This window comes from Podarcis raffonei, chromosome 10, assembly GCF_027172205.1.
Source record: "Podarcis raffonei isolate rPodRaf1 chromosome 10, rPodRaf1.pri, whole genome shotgun sequence".
Taxonomy (NCBI): domain Eukaryota; kingdom Metazoa; phylum Chordata; class Lepidosauria; order Squamata; family Lacertidae; genus Podarcis; species Podarcis raffonei.
Window position 1 is genome coordinate 23,666,979 of NC_070611.1, and position 16,368 is coordinate 23,683,346.

The 16,368-nt window shown below is 41.9% G+C and overlaps 1 long non-coding RNA gene across 4 annotated transcripts in view; it reads right to left on the reverse strand.

Moving 5' to 3' along the window:
* Positions 1-16,368, reverse strand: part of LOC128422840 (uncharacterized) — a 48,427-nt gene that overhangs the window by 7,249 nt on the left and 24,810 nt on the right. For 3 of the 4 annotated variants that reach the window (XR_008332605.1, XR_008332604.1, XR_008332603.1), the window contains exons 4-5: positions 11,648-11,736; positions 10,893-10,982 (exon numbers count right to left, since the gene is read on the reverse strand). This is a non-coding gene — a long non-coding RNA (uncharacterized LOC128422840). Of the gene's footprint in view, positions 1-5,966; positions 6,054-10,892; positions 10,983-11,647; positions 11,737-16,368 lie in introns of all 4 variants that reach the window. The other variant, XR_008332606.1, reaches the window with a different exon arrangement.

The window sequence follows — 16,368 nt, forward strand, 5'->3', positions numbered from 1 at the left end:
ATCAGATGTCAAGGAGGTAAGTAACTATGCAATCTTTAGAAAACAGATCTGTCAGGCTTCGGGGAATCCGATCCCTCCCACGGTGACAGCCAAGAATCAGAGAAACTATAAAAGTTACAGTGGTACCTCGGGTTACAGACGCTTCAGGTTACAGATTCCGCTAACCCAGGAATAGTACCTCGGGTTAAGAACTTTGCTTCAGGATGAGAACAGAAATCGTGCTCCGGCGGCACGGTAGCAGCAGGAGGGCCCATTAGCTAAAGTGGTGCTTCAGGTTAAGAACAGTTTCAGGTTAAGAAAGGACCTCCGGAACGAATTAAGTACTTAACACGAGGCACCACTGTATTACCAAGCAATTTATTCAATAATTCACAGAGAGCAACAAAGGAATGCAGCCTTCCCTAAATAATGACCTTGCTCCCAAGTAAAGTCCCACCCCCCTACGTCTCCCCTATTCTATGTCATCCCTGTGTTGGCTAAAATGAGCTTTCTCCCTCTGAGCTCTCTGTTCTACTACCCTCAATGCACGCCTGGTCCGGGGGGGGGGGAGGGGTCAAGGAATGCTTTCCCAAGACACTGAGTCTGTTAGCTGTCTCTCCCCTGCTGCTGCTTCTTCCTGTTGTTCCTCTTCCAATATTTCCCAGCTTCTCCCCTCTGCAGCCTCTGAACTGTGCCCTTCTGCAAACCACTGTTCTAAATCTATACTGTCCTCCTGTTCTTGAGAAGGTTCAAGGGAAGGGGGGGGGGTCCCCACCATTCCTCCTCAGTCCAGCCCCTAACAGCATCTAATGTTGTTGTTGTTGTGACTTCCCACAAACGCTGTCACACACCTGACAGCATACATGACTTCAAGTGTGGGGCAGGTATGGGCACAGCCAGAAAGGAACAACCAGGAGCCTAGACTGACAAGCTGGATGCTAACTGGGCTTCTCCATTTCCCAGTGTGAGGAGAGCAACATGTATCCCCACAGGGACGATATGCAGGCTCCCTTTTCGGATGGCAGAAACGAAGTATTAAAACAGAAAGCACTTCTCGCTCATGCTTCCTGATTAAGACCTCGAAGTCAAGGACTTCAATAGCACCCCCTTCCTGTCAGAGAACAGGGCAGGTTATGCCCAATGGAGAACATTGCCAGAATGCAGTATTATGCCACAAACGTACAGGGAGACCACTCACTTATGCTACATTTGCTATTCTGGATATATCCAGGAAATCCCATGCTGGCTTTCAGCAACTTGTTGTTGTTGTTGTTGTTTAGTCGTTTAGTCGTGTCCGACTCTTCGTGACCCCATGGACCAGAGCACGCCAGGCACCTCTGTCCTCCACTACCTCCCGCAGTTTGGTCAAATTCATGCTGGTAACCTCGAAAACACTATCCAACCATCTCATCCTCTGTCGCCCCCTTCTCCTTGTGCCCTCCATCTTTCCCAGCATCAGTGTCTTCTCCAGGGAGTCTTCTCTTCTCATGAGGTGGCCAAAGTACTGGAGCCTCAGCTTCACAATCTGTCCTTCCAGTGAGCACTCAGGGCTGATTTCATTAAGAATGGATGCATTTGATCTTCTTGCAGTCCATGGGACTCTCAAGAGTCTTCTCCAGCACCATAATTCAAAAGCATCAATTCTTCGGCGATCAGCCTTCTTTATGGTCCAGCTCTCACTTCCATAAAGTGAGTTTAACACGAGGCACCACTGTATTACCAAGCAATTTATTCAATAATTCACAGAGAGCGACAAAGGAATGCAGCCTTCCCTAAATAATGACCTTGCTCCCAAGTAAAGTCCCACCCCCCTACGTCTCCCCTATTCTATGTCATCCCTGTGTTGGCTAAAATGAGCTTTCTCCCTCTGAGCTCTCTGTTCTACTACCCTCAATGCACGCCTGGTCCTGGGGGGGGAGGGTCAAGGAATGCTTTCCCAAGACACTGAATCTGTCAGCTGTCTCTCCCCTGCTGCTGCTTCTTCCTGTTGTTCCTCTTCCAATATTTCCCAGCTTCTCCCCTCTGCAGCCTCTGAACTGTGCCCTTCTGCAAACCACTGTTCTAAATCTATACTGTCCTCCTGTTCTTGAGAAGGTTCAAGGGAAGGGGGGGGGATGGTCCCCACCATTCCTCCTCAGTCCAGCCCCTAACAGCATCTAATGTTGTTGTTGTTGTTACTTCCCACAAACACTGTCACACACCTGACAGCATACATGACTTCAAGTGTGGGGCAGGTATGGGCACAGCCAGCATAGTTCAGCAACTATATTCCTGAAAATATCATTTATGAAATATTCTTCAATTAGAGGATGGTTTACAGACTGAGGTATAAGGATTTATCATTTATACTATCTTTATCCCATGTTGTTAGCATGGCCGTTAAATCGGTTAGTATGAATTAGCAAATGAAGCCAAACGTGTATTAGCAAGATAAATACAAACAGTAGCTCAAGCTTAACTCAGCAGAGTACCGGACTATATAGACTGAAATGAAATGCCCATTTACTCTTTGGCGAAATTCTCAGGTGTTAGTGACTACCTATCCATAAAGCCAATGAAATACCGATCTGAGGCATAGAGCTGTTTTAAATTCGGAAGAAGTATGCGACACTATAAGCATGTGATGGGACGTAAATGTGGTTTATCTGGACTGGATCATGGCCATTATTAATCAAATTATTTACCACACAACTCCTTATGGAATCAGCAAGTATCTATACACCTGGATTTCTCAAGATGCATTTTTACAAAAAAGCATTTTTACAAAAGCATGTGAGGCAGTAAGTTAAAAAAAAAGACTAAAGAGTCACGGGGGGGAATGGCACGTGAAAATGACATTTGGAGGAGGTTTGCTTAGTTAGTTAGTTGGTTGGTTGGTTAGTTGGCTATTAGTAAAACAAAACATCAAAACAATAGCCCTCCTTGCCACAGACACATTTAAAAGGCTGTAGAATGTAAACCAGTCAAAGACCTGGTTGAAAATAGCACCACCTGGTACTTAAAATTATTTAATGACGGCCCAAGGCAAACCTCCCTGGGGAGAGCGTTCCACAAATGAGGAGCCACTACAGAGAAGGCCTGTTCTTGTGTTGCCACCTTCCAGACCTCACATGGAAGAGGCACACAAAGGAGGGAAATGCTCCTAAAAGTTAATATATTAAATATATTAGAAACCTGGTGGAACACACCCAAAAAAGCCTCTGTCAAACAACCAGTGGTGCAGTGGAGAGGGAACAGAGGGGACTTTTCCAGACTAGGAGCAATGACATCATCTGCCCGAATGCTTGGGTAATTGACAGACCCTCCTTGCTCTGAGTTTCGTTTGCCCTAACCACTTTCGTAACATTAAAATAGCTACATTTTAAAACCTTATTGAGAATGAGGGGACAACTCAGAGAGCCAACGGCCAAGTATGCCAATCATGAAACTGAATATAGTACCTGACAGCATTGTTTGCAGAAAACTGCAACACAGGACCAAAGGAATTTAATCACTAATGTAGTGGGGGGGCACAGGGGTGGTTCCCCTGGGCGCAAAATTGTTAGGGATGCAAAATTTCAACATCCGCTGCTTCCTTAATACAGCTGCGCACTTTTGTCACTGGGCTCCATTAAAAACGGCTTCTCCATGCGAACCAGGAAGTGAGCTCTCCAGACAAAGGGACAACTCTTCTTTTCTCATCTCTGCAGTGACACTCTCCTGGGTGACACAGATGCCATTAGGCAGTTGAATGCGGCCGCTACCCCGGGCACTGGCAACTCACGCTACACCACTGCTTCAAGCCCCTCACAGTTAAGTGCCCGCTTTCATATTTTGTGTGCTATTGTTTAAAAAGGGTCGAGAAGCACCATTTTTGCTTTGATATCTGAGAAAATGCTTAAGCACCTGTGGTTGTTAGTACTGTTCTGGGGTTTGAGATGTTAAACTGGGTTGCAGACTCTTGTAATCCCTGGATCCAGCAAGTGTTAAGATCTAACCGAGGCTTCTAATTTTGGGAATAGCCCGGCTAGCCTCCTGGTAAGAGGTGTAAGGAGAACAAAGGAAGGGACTCTGTGGGAGATGGCAAATGAGTGGCGCTCCTCCCTCAGCTCACAGATAGTGAGGAGGACAAAAGCCAGAGTTTAGTGTTTAGGAATGTGACCTAGAGTAATAAAGCAACAAGCTGGAGAGAGAGTCTAGAGCAGCATTCGAGGGCAATGTTTGATGTGTGTTTGAATCAAAAGCTGTGGCTAGGGGGAAACAAGACCCGTTTGGGGTGTTGATGCTGTGGACCCCATTGTAGGCACAGACTGCATATATGTGTAAATAAACCATATATCAAAAAGACGCCACAGTGTCTGCCATGCCTCATTTCCAAAAGGAAACCTGGAACCCCAGGAATCTTGCACCGCGTAAGAGATTCAGTGGCAAGCAACACTACAACATACATTTCCAACAAGGGAAGGAAATGCTGAATGGATACAGTTTATTTGTAAATTAAATAAATCTATTTCCCCCATGCCCTTGAGAGCTGGCTGATTTATCAGTTAATAAAATAATCATACACTATAGACTAGCGCTTCCAATTTATTTTAAAAAGAACCAACGTTGCATTTTTGACATATATGAATACAAATGTAACACAAGAGGAGACTTCGTTCAAAGCAATATATTATGTATCTATAGCTAGGCATGAGTTACAGTGCATTGCTTTGCCTGTGCGTTGCTATTTCCAAGATTGATCTTATAAACACTAACTACCCGCGCTGCCCTTGCGTATGGGAAGTCCAATGGACCTCAGCAAGATTATTTATCTGTGTGGAAATTATTCACATGAGTAAAAAAAACACACCACACAATCCAGCTGGACACAAATCAGTGATATGATTTTAATTATGCACTCTAAACTCTGTAGAAAAAGCAAAGTGCAGTGCAAAAAGAATAAATCACTAAAAGCTAGCTCATCATTTTTATGTTCATTCAGAAAAAAAGCAACAATAGCAAATAAAGCACAGGGTGTAGTTCTTTTATGAGGAAAAAGAACCAGCAAAGTCAATTCTGGGACGACATTATTATTATTATTATTATTATTATTATTATTATTATTATTATCATTCAACATCAATCATTATCAACATCAACACCATCATTAACAATACACTGCCTTAACATTTCCCCCCTGAAATTTTAACAAGGAAAAAAAAACATTCCCAATCAATATTTTTTTTAAAAAAATTAATGTCAAGTATCTTTAAAAGTATAAAGTCATCTGCAATGTATTTAAAACTTATTTCAGTAGCACTGGTTCATGCTTGCAGTTTTCTTACTGACACAGCTTCTTGCATTACTGCTCCCAGAGCTGCTCCCATGATTTTTTAAAAAATATATGATTTTAAAAAAATTATATGATTTTTTAAAAATTATATACTACCTTTATTGCCCAAGGAGCTCAAGGTGGTGTACACAGTCCTCCTTATCACCATTTCATCCTCAAAATAACCCTGTGAAGTAGGTTAGGCTAAGAGATGGCGAATGGCCCAAGGTCACGCAGTGAACTTCATGGATGAGTGGGGATTCGAACCCTGATTTCTCACAGGTCATAGTGCAACAATCTAACCATTACGCCACACTAGCTTTATGCGATCAGATCCTGATTGTTGAGGCATGACTGGGATCTAGATTTTTAAAAAACAAAACACCATTCCACCCTGCTGCTCTAATAATTTTTTCCCCTGGTACATACCATTGTGCAATTCCCACAGCTTTCTGAGCCCTCTCCTTCCTTTGTTATCTTTTGACGATTGTTTCCCACCCCTCCAGCTACTATCTCCCTCTGTTCTGCTCTTTGGGGACCATGAACACTTCTCCACAATTGAGCAGCTTTTACTACAAGTCCCTTTTAGCATTTTCTGAGCTTTGGGCTATATTCCTCTTGAGAGAAAATTTGTGGTGTGGGGCAGCGGCAGCAGCGCACCAACAGCTGGGAACTTTACTAGTTTTCAACTTACAAATCTCGAAGCTGAGTTCTCTCTTTTTCGAATGGAACAGTTTCCATAGTCCTCTCTGGAAGGAACATCTGGGGCCTTCGATCAAGTCTGCTGACACACAGGTAATTATCAGGCTGCCTCCTTTCCACTCGGTCAACATAGCTGAGAACTGTTGCTACTGGTTCTATTTCCCAATATTTTTCAGTGGAGTAAGGTTGGGTGAATATGTATACATTGTTTTCCACACACACAAAAGTCCTGAAGCTATTTATAGCCAAAGTAAAAAAATTGCAATGCTGAAATCATAGTAAAAACAGATTTAGCTGTACAGTATCATGTTGTGCTACCCAATGCCCAGAGGGGGGGGGGAACACTTTTGCATGGCACCAAAAAAACCACCTTTGCATGGCACTTGTCATATCATGACAAGGTTAGCACCAGTCGGGCCTCCCTTGGGAGAGCACTTTATAAAAAGGGAACTAGTGCAGAGGAGGCCCTTAGATGATGGTCTTAGGTCTGGGCAGGTTCATATAGGGGAAAGGCAGTCCTGTAGGCATAGTTGCCCAGAGCCATATAAACAAACAAGAACCTGCATAAGTCCCACTGTCAGCTTTATATATAAATGGGATGATTAAGCAAATGTGGCTTCTCCCATCACATCTACTCTGGATGAATAGGCTATACTACCACTATCTAATGTGAAGCTGTCCTGTTACACATCTTTGATTATGCTTTGCCATTGAACAAAAAAAGCTTTTGAAGAATCATAAAGTTCTTCCAAACAGGAGGAAAACTCTGTTTGCACCACTGCATAAAACATGAACAGCTTTTTCCCCCTCTTCCTTTTAATGTTGCTTTTAACTCCTAATCATCAGGCATGATGGATGATCTTTCCTGGCGTTAGAACATTTTGTTTTATTTTTTTTCCAAGTGGTCATTTTATAATCACAATAAATGCTCTGGGCCAAGGGGTAGCGCTGATTAATCCACACCTCAGCTGTGTAAGAAGCAGGAGGTGAAATGCACCCAAGGTGTGCATTAATGAGCCCTCCTGTACAGTCTGTCATGTCTTACTGTTTAATTAAATCCCAAACCAAATAGTTTTGAAGAGAAGGTTAGGAATGAACATTTTTAATGTTCCTTTTTTGTTGTTCTTCTTTAAAGGATCTTCTTCACCAAGCAGGAGGAAGGGGGAGGGGACCCAGATATATTTAGAACAATATTTTAATTTGCAATACTTTGCTCGATTAGATGAAAATAATGTAATGTATTTTTTTATAAAAAAGAGGGAGAAAAAATGTGATTAAGATGCTTAAGTGCACAGTATATTACATGAAATTTCTGATCATAAAGAAAGGTAATATCTACTCAAAATTATAATTTCTGTACTTCGAAATCATCTCAGCAAGAATTATCTACCCATATCAAATTGTAGCACTTGTCAAAATCAACTGTAAAGGCGCTCAAGTGCTCTTCTGAATCAACAAAACAGATGTATAGCGATGTGAGGTTGCAGCGAGATGGAAATAAAAGTGAACTATATGCCAGTCATTGCCCTTAATCTCTTGAACCCAACACTTAACAAAGTGGATATCACAGGTTTTTGAGACACTATTTATAATGTTTTCTTGTGGGGGGGGGGAGAGAGAATCAGGGCTTGAATCTTAATAACATATGCAAAAACACTCTATAAAATTATTTGCCTCTAGTTCTCCTAGACTGCAAAGCTCACCAGGATTCGTTCATAAACATGGAGCGGGGCGGGGAGGAGATCAGAATAGATTTCTCCAGCCTTTTCCGAGGTCAGGGAGAACCCCAGTTTTCTATTTAAAAAGTTAGTTGATCTGCTGGGTATAAAGGGGCCAAACACTCTGGGTAAAAGTACTGTGCTTCTGCAGTTTTTCAATAGAATTTAACTGTACTGAAGACACCGAGAAAACCAGTGGATGCAATTGAGATATTGTAGGCCAAAGCAGTGTGAAAAGTAAAGATGAAGCAGTCCTCAGAAGAGTGAGGAGTGTGGCTAGAGCTCTGGCAGGCAATAATTTTAGAAGCACAACGAGCTATTTCCTATCAGCTGTAACAATAAACCCGAAGCATGAGTCTAGAACGATATTGTTACATGCCACCCCAATCTCCAAGTGGTGCAATGTTTCAGTGTTCTTACTCAGGGTTCGTGTTTCCTTTGGGAATGAGGCACAGTGGAGCTTGGGGTGTCTTTATGATATATGGTTTATTTACACATATATACAACCAGAGCATATGATGCTTACAGCATTGACACCCATAAAAGCTTCTTCCATAGCCACAGCCGCCTTGGATTCAAAAATATGCATGCTCTCTCCAGCTTGCCGCATTCCACCAACTGCAACTATTTTCCTCCAGCCCATATCATCCCCAACTGAGATCCTAAAGTTCTCCACTCTGACTTGTATCTGCTAACCATCCAAGAGCTCAGGAGAGGGTCCACCCATTTGCCAGCTGGTACAGGCATTGCTTAGCTAATGGTCCATCTCCCTGTGTTTTTCTCTGTTAATGGCCCATCTCTCAGGAAATCTCCTGAACTCAGGAAGCCGAGTCCAGCTATTAAGAGTCTGACTTCCAGTTTAACTCTCCAAGAATTGATTAAATTCTAACACTTAGTAAACCCAGGAATTATGTGTCTGGAACCTACAAACTCATAACAATATATTGGGAAGAGCTTTCTACCTCATTGCCATGGTCTTGATGGCACTATTCAGGGAACAGAGGAAGGACTCAGCAACTTATTGTCTTATGAGCCAATGGACTGAAGCAAGGCAGGGGAGAAGAAAAGATACCTGGATCTGAAAATGTGGCTATGGATCTAGCAGGTAGTGGCTGCTCCTTGGAAAGTAGATCCATGATCAGGTGTCAAGTCCATGAATAATTGGGGGGCCCTGGTCCCCCGCTCTAAGATCTGCATGGGTGAAATTAATTTCTATCCAGTGTCTTATTTGGACACATATTGCAACATGAACAGCAATTATAAGACTCGGGTAACTAACTTATTTTTTTGTTAATTTATTACCTGACCAGTCAAACCTATTTTCCATTCTAAGCAAAATTGTAACATTCCTTTAAGCTTTCTAGGGATTTACTTGGCACAGTTGACATTGCAGAGTGACTATTATATATATTCGTGTGTGTGTGTGTGTGTGTGTGTGTGTGTGTTGTATTTCCATTTTCCTGACTTTGGGTATTCAGTGCTACACTAAGCAAAACCGCATTATCTGTATCACTCTCCTACTTACATTGTTGTTCCCAAAGGTTTACTTGTAACATTCACAGCACCATTTATTTTTCTCCTTTCCCCCCACTGTCATTTCTGTACAGATTTAATACAACAGAAACATGGCTTCCACTGAGAGCTACAGGTAGCGCCTTTCCAAAGTTCCCTATAATTGGTGTCTGCCATGCCAGCTGACAGCAAGTTATGTAAATCACAGCAAGGACCCTACAACCCCTAAAGGCATGAATATTTTTTTTTATTCAGTGCGGAGGATAACTACAGAATCTTAGTAATAGTACCCACCACCGAAGGGATCACCTTAGCCGAGCAAAGTTAACCTTTCCAAACTGGCCGTGTTCGGTTCTGCAGTTTAAACCCCTCTTCTCTTAAAACATCCTTTTGATGGACAGTATATAGCTGGCATTATTTTCAAGGGTGTTTTCCCTTTTATGATTTTGGAAGAGTCACATGCTTCTGTGTACATTTATTCAAAGCAGTAAGAATCTCACATCTTCGAATAAAGATTGTCTTGCAGCATCTTGCGAACAGGACACATGTTTACCTTTATCTGATCAAGGGCTTTCAGAATCCTTCAGAGTCCTACACGTGGGTAGCCAAACCACGGAAACCAAAGAAGTATAGGGCAGGGAGTTTCTTTAGTTTGTTTGGTGAATGAAAACAATGTCCTTTAGGGTTGAGTATGAGTATGTATTCAATAAATGTTTGCCTTTAAATAAAAAAAAAATCCCTGGGTGAACACTCTGATGTGCTGTGCATCATGATGGCATCTTTGTGGGAAGGTGGTAACTTGTTCTGTTCTGAAAACCTCTGATTCAAAGCAGTCTTTGTAATTATCTGCAACTGACCCCTTTAACCAGCCTTTTGCATGTTATCAAACTTGGACGGTATAACAGCGTAAGAGAAGATCAGACTAGGCAATGCATACAAACACACTTAACAACTCCCCAGTAGCTCCTTTTCCACAAAAAGGGACAACGTGGAGCAGGAAAGTGGCAGAAGGATCCCTTTTCTTAAAACCACTTCTCTGCTCCCAACTGCTTCTCCCAGATGGGTTCCCGAGATTGTGATTTGTAATGAGAAGCAGTGTTTGCTGGGGGCGGGGGGGAGCTTAGGCAACTCTCCCCTCCGCTTCTCTCCATTTCACACCATCTTTCCCATACCCACTTGTTCTGAAAACAGGTGTTTCTTAAGACTCTTAGGGCTTGTCCACACCAGAGAAAAATGTGGGGTTTGCATTTGCCTGCCTTCCCATTAATATGACATGCTCCCCATCCCATTATTGTCCCAGATCCCCCTCCCTTAAAACATGGGGACTTTCGATCCTTGGAAAGTCTGAATCGGGGCAGGGTGTGTGTGTTCTTATTTAAAGTGGGAAATGTCTGGGACAGCACTGGCCTGGAGGTTCACATTTTGTTCCAGTGTGGACAAGCCCTTACACTCAGCCCTACTGTACGCATGTCATGTGTGGATGTGCCTTGTAGAAAACAAGCAAGGGCTGTTCATTTTGGGCATGAGTTGGGTCAATAAAGGAGGTGTTAAGGGTTCCTTTGAAAAGGACAGCTATTGCATTTCTGCAAAGGTCCTTCCCCATGTCGATGATGACATTGATTTACACCTGACAAGTACTTAAGAGGCTTCTATTGATGTGCAACATTGCCCTGCCTACACAACATTACCTGGGCTACCTCACTTTGCTCAGCTGTGAATCAAACAACAGTGGGGAAGTCCAGTATGTATCCATACTTGTATTTGACAGACAGTTTTCTCTGAAAGAAGAAGCAAAAAAGAGTGATGTATTTATAAACTGGAACTAGAAGATTATCCAGATATTGCAATGGCTAGTAAACTAGATTCTAGTGTACACGATTGTCATATTATGCTTTGCGATAAATCCAACTGCAAACAAAAGTCATCTGCCATGGGGGTTTTTTTCTGGACAAATGAGCATTCTAATTAACATTAGCAAAACTAATTCACGAGAACACTCATGTGGCATTTATTTATATTCTTTTGTTTAAGATTAACTGTTTTCTTTCATTTCGTGCTCTGTAAGGAGCTACTTGAAAAGGTTGAACTGAAAACTCACCTTACCTCAGAATTACAGCCTAGAGATTTGACACTGGGAAGAGTGAAACATGTTCGGATGATAATGGACCTGCAGCTTATTTTTTAGATGTTAAAGTGGCTTAACAGTTCATTTATTTACCAGTGCTAAGACTTGTTTAAGGCTGCCAGAGAGCCATAGAAACACCTTTTAAAATCCATGAAAAGTATCATTATTTCTTCCTCACTGTCCAAAAATCAAGCTGCAATAGCACAGTTGCAAAATGTCTCTTGAGATTCCTAAACTAAGAATGTGTTGGGCCTGGAATATTCACTCCCTTTTGTCATTTGAGTCCAAAGGTAGTCGAGTGAATAATACATATTTTACCTCATTATCCAAGACTCCAAACTGAAGGTTAGATTTAGGCTAGTTCTGACTGAGCCGTAAGCCTTTTTCCAGGTTGAAGTCATTATTGTCTGGAAAAAAATATATATATTGGAGGAGGGGTAAAAGGAGAAACAAGTGTTATAAAAAATTTGCATCACCTGAAGTTATGTCAAATGAGTTATGATATGGAATACTGTCTTTGACATGAAGCATCACATGTTGTAAAAAAAGGAGGGGGGAGGGGGATACCGAAAGGTTATATTCCAAAATTGTGGTATGGTTAACTTCATGGGTTGGAATTGTTTTTCTACCCTTTTATGACCTTTCAAATAAAAGGTAGCTATTGCACTTCTCTCTCTCTCTCTCTCTCTTTCTCTCTCTCTCTCTCTCACACACACACACAGATATTGGGCCTGTTCAAAACTTTTCACAGTTAATTAGTAATGCATGTATCAAAACACTCACCCTACCTCTGAGCCTTGGGGGATTGTCCTGTTCTACTGCAACTGATTTATTTTTTAAGGTTGTTTGGCACATCTCCACCAAAAACGCTTCCAAGAAACTTGAATCCAGCATCAGCTGGGAAAGATCAGCTTCACATGCTGACATACAGAGGCAGTTTTTGGAAGATGCAGGCCTCCAGTTTGACACATCAATGAAGACCAGTTTGCTTATTTGAGCCTGTATTATGCTAAATGCTGCTATTCAAGGTTTTCAACCCTGTTAGAGAGGGTTGAGCGCAAGTCCTTACCTGGTTACCTTGCTAAGCTTTTCCTAGGCTAGGTACACCCAAACGTTATGTCCTTTTGGTTTCTATTTTCATTGAAAAGGTAACGGGTGACATGTTTATATATATATATATATATATGCATCTGACCTAAAGCTGCAGTTTCTCACATTTTTGCCCTAGACCAACATTACCACAATAAGCACAGGCCACGCTGTAACTTGCAAAATAGGAACAAAATGGGATGCAGTGGAAATGCAAAAGGAGAAATACGAGTCACTCACGTGTTCTCTTTTAGTGTTTCAAGGATATAAATGTTTAGAATGGGATGCAAGAACTAGGCACCACAAAGGAACCCAAAACGCTATGTTAGTAAGGGGTTAGCAGCTGTATCAGCTGGCATAATATAGCCAGGGTTTTCACAGTACCGTTGAGTAGTGCAGAACTGCAGAGTGTAGTTGGCTTTAGACTGAAAAAGCTACTTGATCATGGCGTTTTGGCAATATTATTTTTTAAAAAATATTTTTATTAAACAATTTCAGCATAACAAATTATCAGTCCAAATAAACAATTACATTATTTCCCCCTCTCCCCCCATGCCTCCCTCTCCCTTCCACTAAGGACTTCCTTTAGCTCCCCTCTGATTTCCTTGCACATATTATTCTCTGTGTGTTATAAACTTGTACATATCCTTGCCTTATCTAGGGTGTGTTCCACTAAAAATTTTGTGGATGCTTATTCAAAACCTGCCAAGGAGTCCAGTTCATTTTGATGTCTTTTTAGGTAATTTGTACAAAGTTCCCATTCTTCCTTGAAGTCACAATTGTCCTTATCACGTAGTTTGTATGTCAATTTGGCCAATTCCGCATAGCTCATCAGTTTTTCTTGCCATTGTTCTTTCGTTGGGATTTCCTCATTCTTCCACCCTTGTGCTAGCAAGACTCTTGCCACTGTTGTCGCATACATAAATAATTTCTTTGTTTTTCTTGGCAGGTCTTGTCCTACAATCCCTAACAAAAATGCTTCTGGTTTCTTTACAAATGTCATTTTAAACATTTTTTTTCAATTCATTATATATCATTTCCCAAAAAAATTTAACTTCTCTACATTCCCACCACATGGCGTTTTGGCATTTTGGCCAACACAGAATTACATATTTTGGCTCAATCCTGTGAGCATAACATTTGGCAGTAACCTGTTATTGTAGGATCGGAGCTAGCAGGTAATACAGTGAAATGAACATATGCGACTTGAGCGGCATAGCTATGAGTTCACAAGCTGATCTGTGTTCCATTGTGTAACACTTTTGTTGTGTTACAGACCCTCCGGAGAGCAATAACCTGTTATCACGGGGGAAGCATGACAGAACAAACTAGAACAAAATAAACCCACCACTAATGCACTATCATTGCACCAAGATGCAGACCCTCCAAGTGTCCCTATTTTTCAGGGACAGTCCCAGATTTACAGAAGCCTTTCTGGTTTCTGATTGGATCCCAGAATGTCCTGCTTTTCCTTAGGACATCTCTATTTCCATCGAAGAAATGTTGGGAGGGTATGACGAGCCCCAAGCCAAGGAGGTAAGTAACTATACAACCTTTAGAAGACATCTTGAAGGCAGCGCTGTATAAGGAAGCTTTATAACGTTTAATGTTTTGTTATGTTTTTGTGTATGTTGGAAGCCGACCAGAGTGCCTGGGCCAACCCAGTCAGATGCGCGGGCTATAAAAATAAAATTAATCATTATTATGGAATAGGACGTCCCTATTTTCATTGGAGAAATGTTGGAGGGTATGCAATAATATTTTGCATACCCTCCAACACCAGTCTGGAGAGACCTCTGGTTTGTTACTGTGTCCACACTGTGTTTGCTCTCTAGTCCTCCCTTCAGTCCAACTTTTGGCTTCACCCTTCAGTCCTGACTTCTGGACCTGACCACAGCTGCTTTAATACCTTTTCCTGCCTCCCCCTTGGTTCTGGCACATGACATGTTTATTGACGTTGACCTTTTGTCTCAACTACTGGCTACCAGCTCATGGCTCTTCTTAAGCCACAGCGGTTTGGAAGTGGTCTTTAGCTGGTTTGGAATGAGGCAAAGAAGAAAATGGTGGTGGGAAATCAAATTAATAGCACAAATTCAATTTAATAAAGCTTTCCCCGCAAAATAGTAGCAAAAACAGCCTCACACAAAATTAATAATAATAATAATATCAGGCTATGTGGCTGATATGGGACACAGAGCCTAGAACTTGCCGATCAGAAGGTCGGCGGTTTGAATCCCCGTGACGGGGTGAGCTCCCGTTGCTCGGTCCGTGCTCCTGCCAACCTAGCAGTTTGAAAGCACCTCAAAGTGCAAGTAGATAAATAGGTACCGCTCCGGCGGGAAGGTAAACGGCGTTTCCGTGCACTGCTCTGGTTCACCAGAAGCGGCTTAGCCATGCTGGCTACATGACCCGGAAGCTGTATGCCGGCTCCCTCAGCCAGTAAAATGAGATGAGCACCACAACCCCAGAGTCGGTCACGACTGGACCTAATGGGCAGGGGTCCCTTTACCTTTACCTATGTGGCTGATATTTCTAAAAATATAATGGAGAACCATTAGAGAAGGATCCTTCAAAGTGGGATCCCCTTTACTTGCTGTGACTGAATTGTGGTGTATCCAGCACGCTGGCATATCCAGTTGGAAGTGGAGGGTTGGGATGAAGTCTTATGAGGAAGCTCATTAGGCCATGCTGAGGAAGCAGGACTGGGTCCTACATGTATCTGCAGAAACATTAGTATTTGGAAGAGGAAAAATGGGGGGGGGGACAAAAAACCCACACACTGCATCAGGATAATGAAGCACTGACAAGACCATCAGATCTTTGATTAAAACAATACTTTCAGGTTTTATATTCCACTTGAAAATCTCGCCATTTAGTTATGCAACATTACTCAGTTTAACTGTCTCTTTATGTTCTTCTATGATTGGATGCATATACCGAGAGGGCATTTCTAGCTCTCTGAGAGACGAAGGCTGCATTTTGTTAGGATAACAGACTTGTTATGTTCCATTCAGCTCAACACCATTGAGCTTCTGGATCTAGAATTGCCATCTGCTGCCAAGATTAATATACAGTCTTTTCTTCCTCAGTCTTTGGGTAGCATTTCACAATTTAAATGATCTCTCTGAAAGTTGGCTTCAGTTTATGAACTGCTAAGCCTACGGTAGAAATCGTATTTGAATGTGGGTGGGATGTCATCGAGCTATCATCTCGGAGGCTAGCTTTTCTCTCAAAATTCTTATCACTTGGAATATGGTGTGTTTGCTCATTGCAGAAACCTAGAAGGAACATTTATGGAATATTTTGTTGTGAATCGGAGCTCGCTGAAAGATGGTGAACAGATCAATCTGGCAGTAAAAGTCCTCAACCATAAAGGTGGTCTAGGGACTCAACAGGACTTTCTATTTTGAGAAAAACCAAGAGACTTCTGTGATTCTTTTGTCTGGGGGTGGGAAGAATGCTTCTTTCCCCCCCTTACTGACATTGTCTTCTACATGTTCCCTTTTACTCCTTTGAAACTATCTGTAAAATTACTTTATATTTGGGTGTTGTTGTTTTTTAATTTATATTAGCCAGCACTTGGTACTAAAGTCTAAAGTTCATGCAAGTTTAACTATCAGGTAGGAAATACTAAGATGACAAGTATTCATGTATTCTTATGTCACCTGACACATAGCGAGCAGTCTGATGAATGATTCAGGTTTTAAATGGTAATTTCCATTCATCATTATAATGGACTTGCTAATTCATAAATCCGTGGTCAGCCAATTTTCTATTTTTAAAAAAGGTTAAAAATAAACGAGAAAAATGGGTTTGGATATGTGTGTGTCTTTTTCTTTGAGCAGCTTTGTTATGTACCAAAGTGTTTCTTGATACAGCAAGAAGCCGTATCACAACCAGCCAGTGCTGCAGTTTTCTTCCTGGAAGTGGGCTACGGTTGGGTGGAAAGA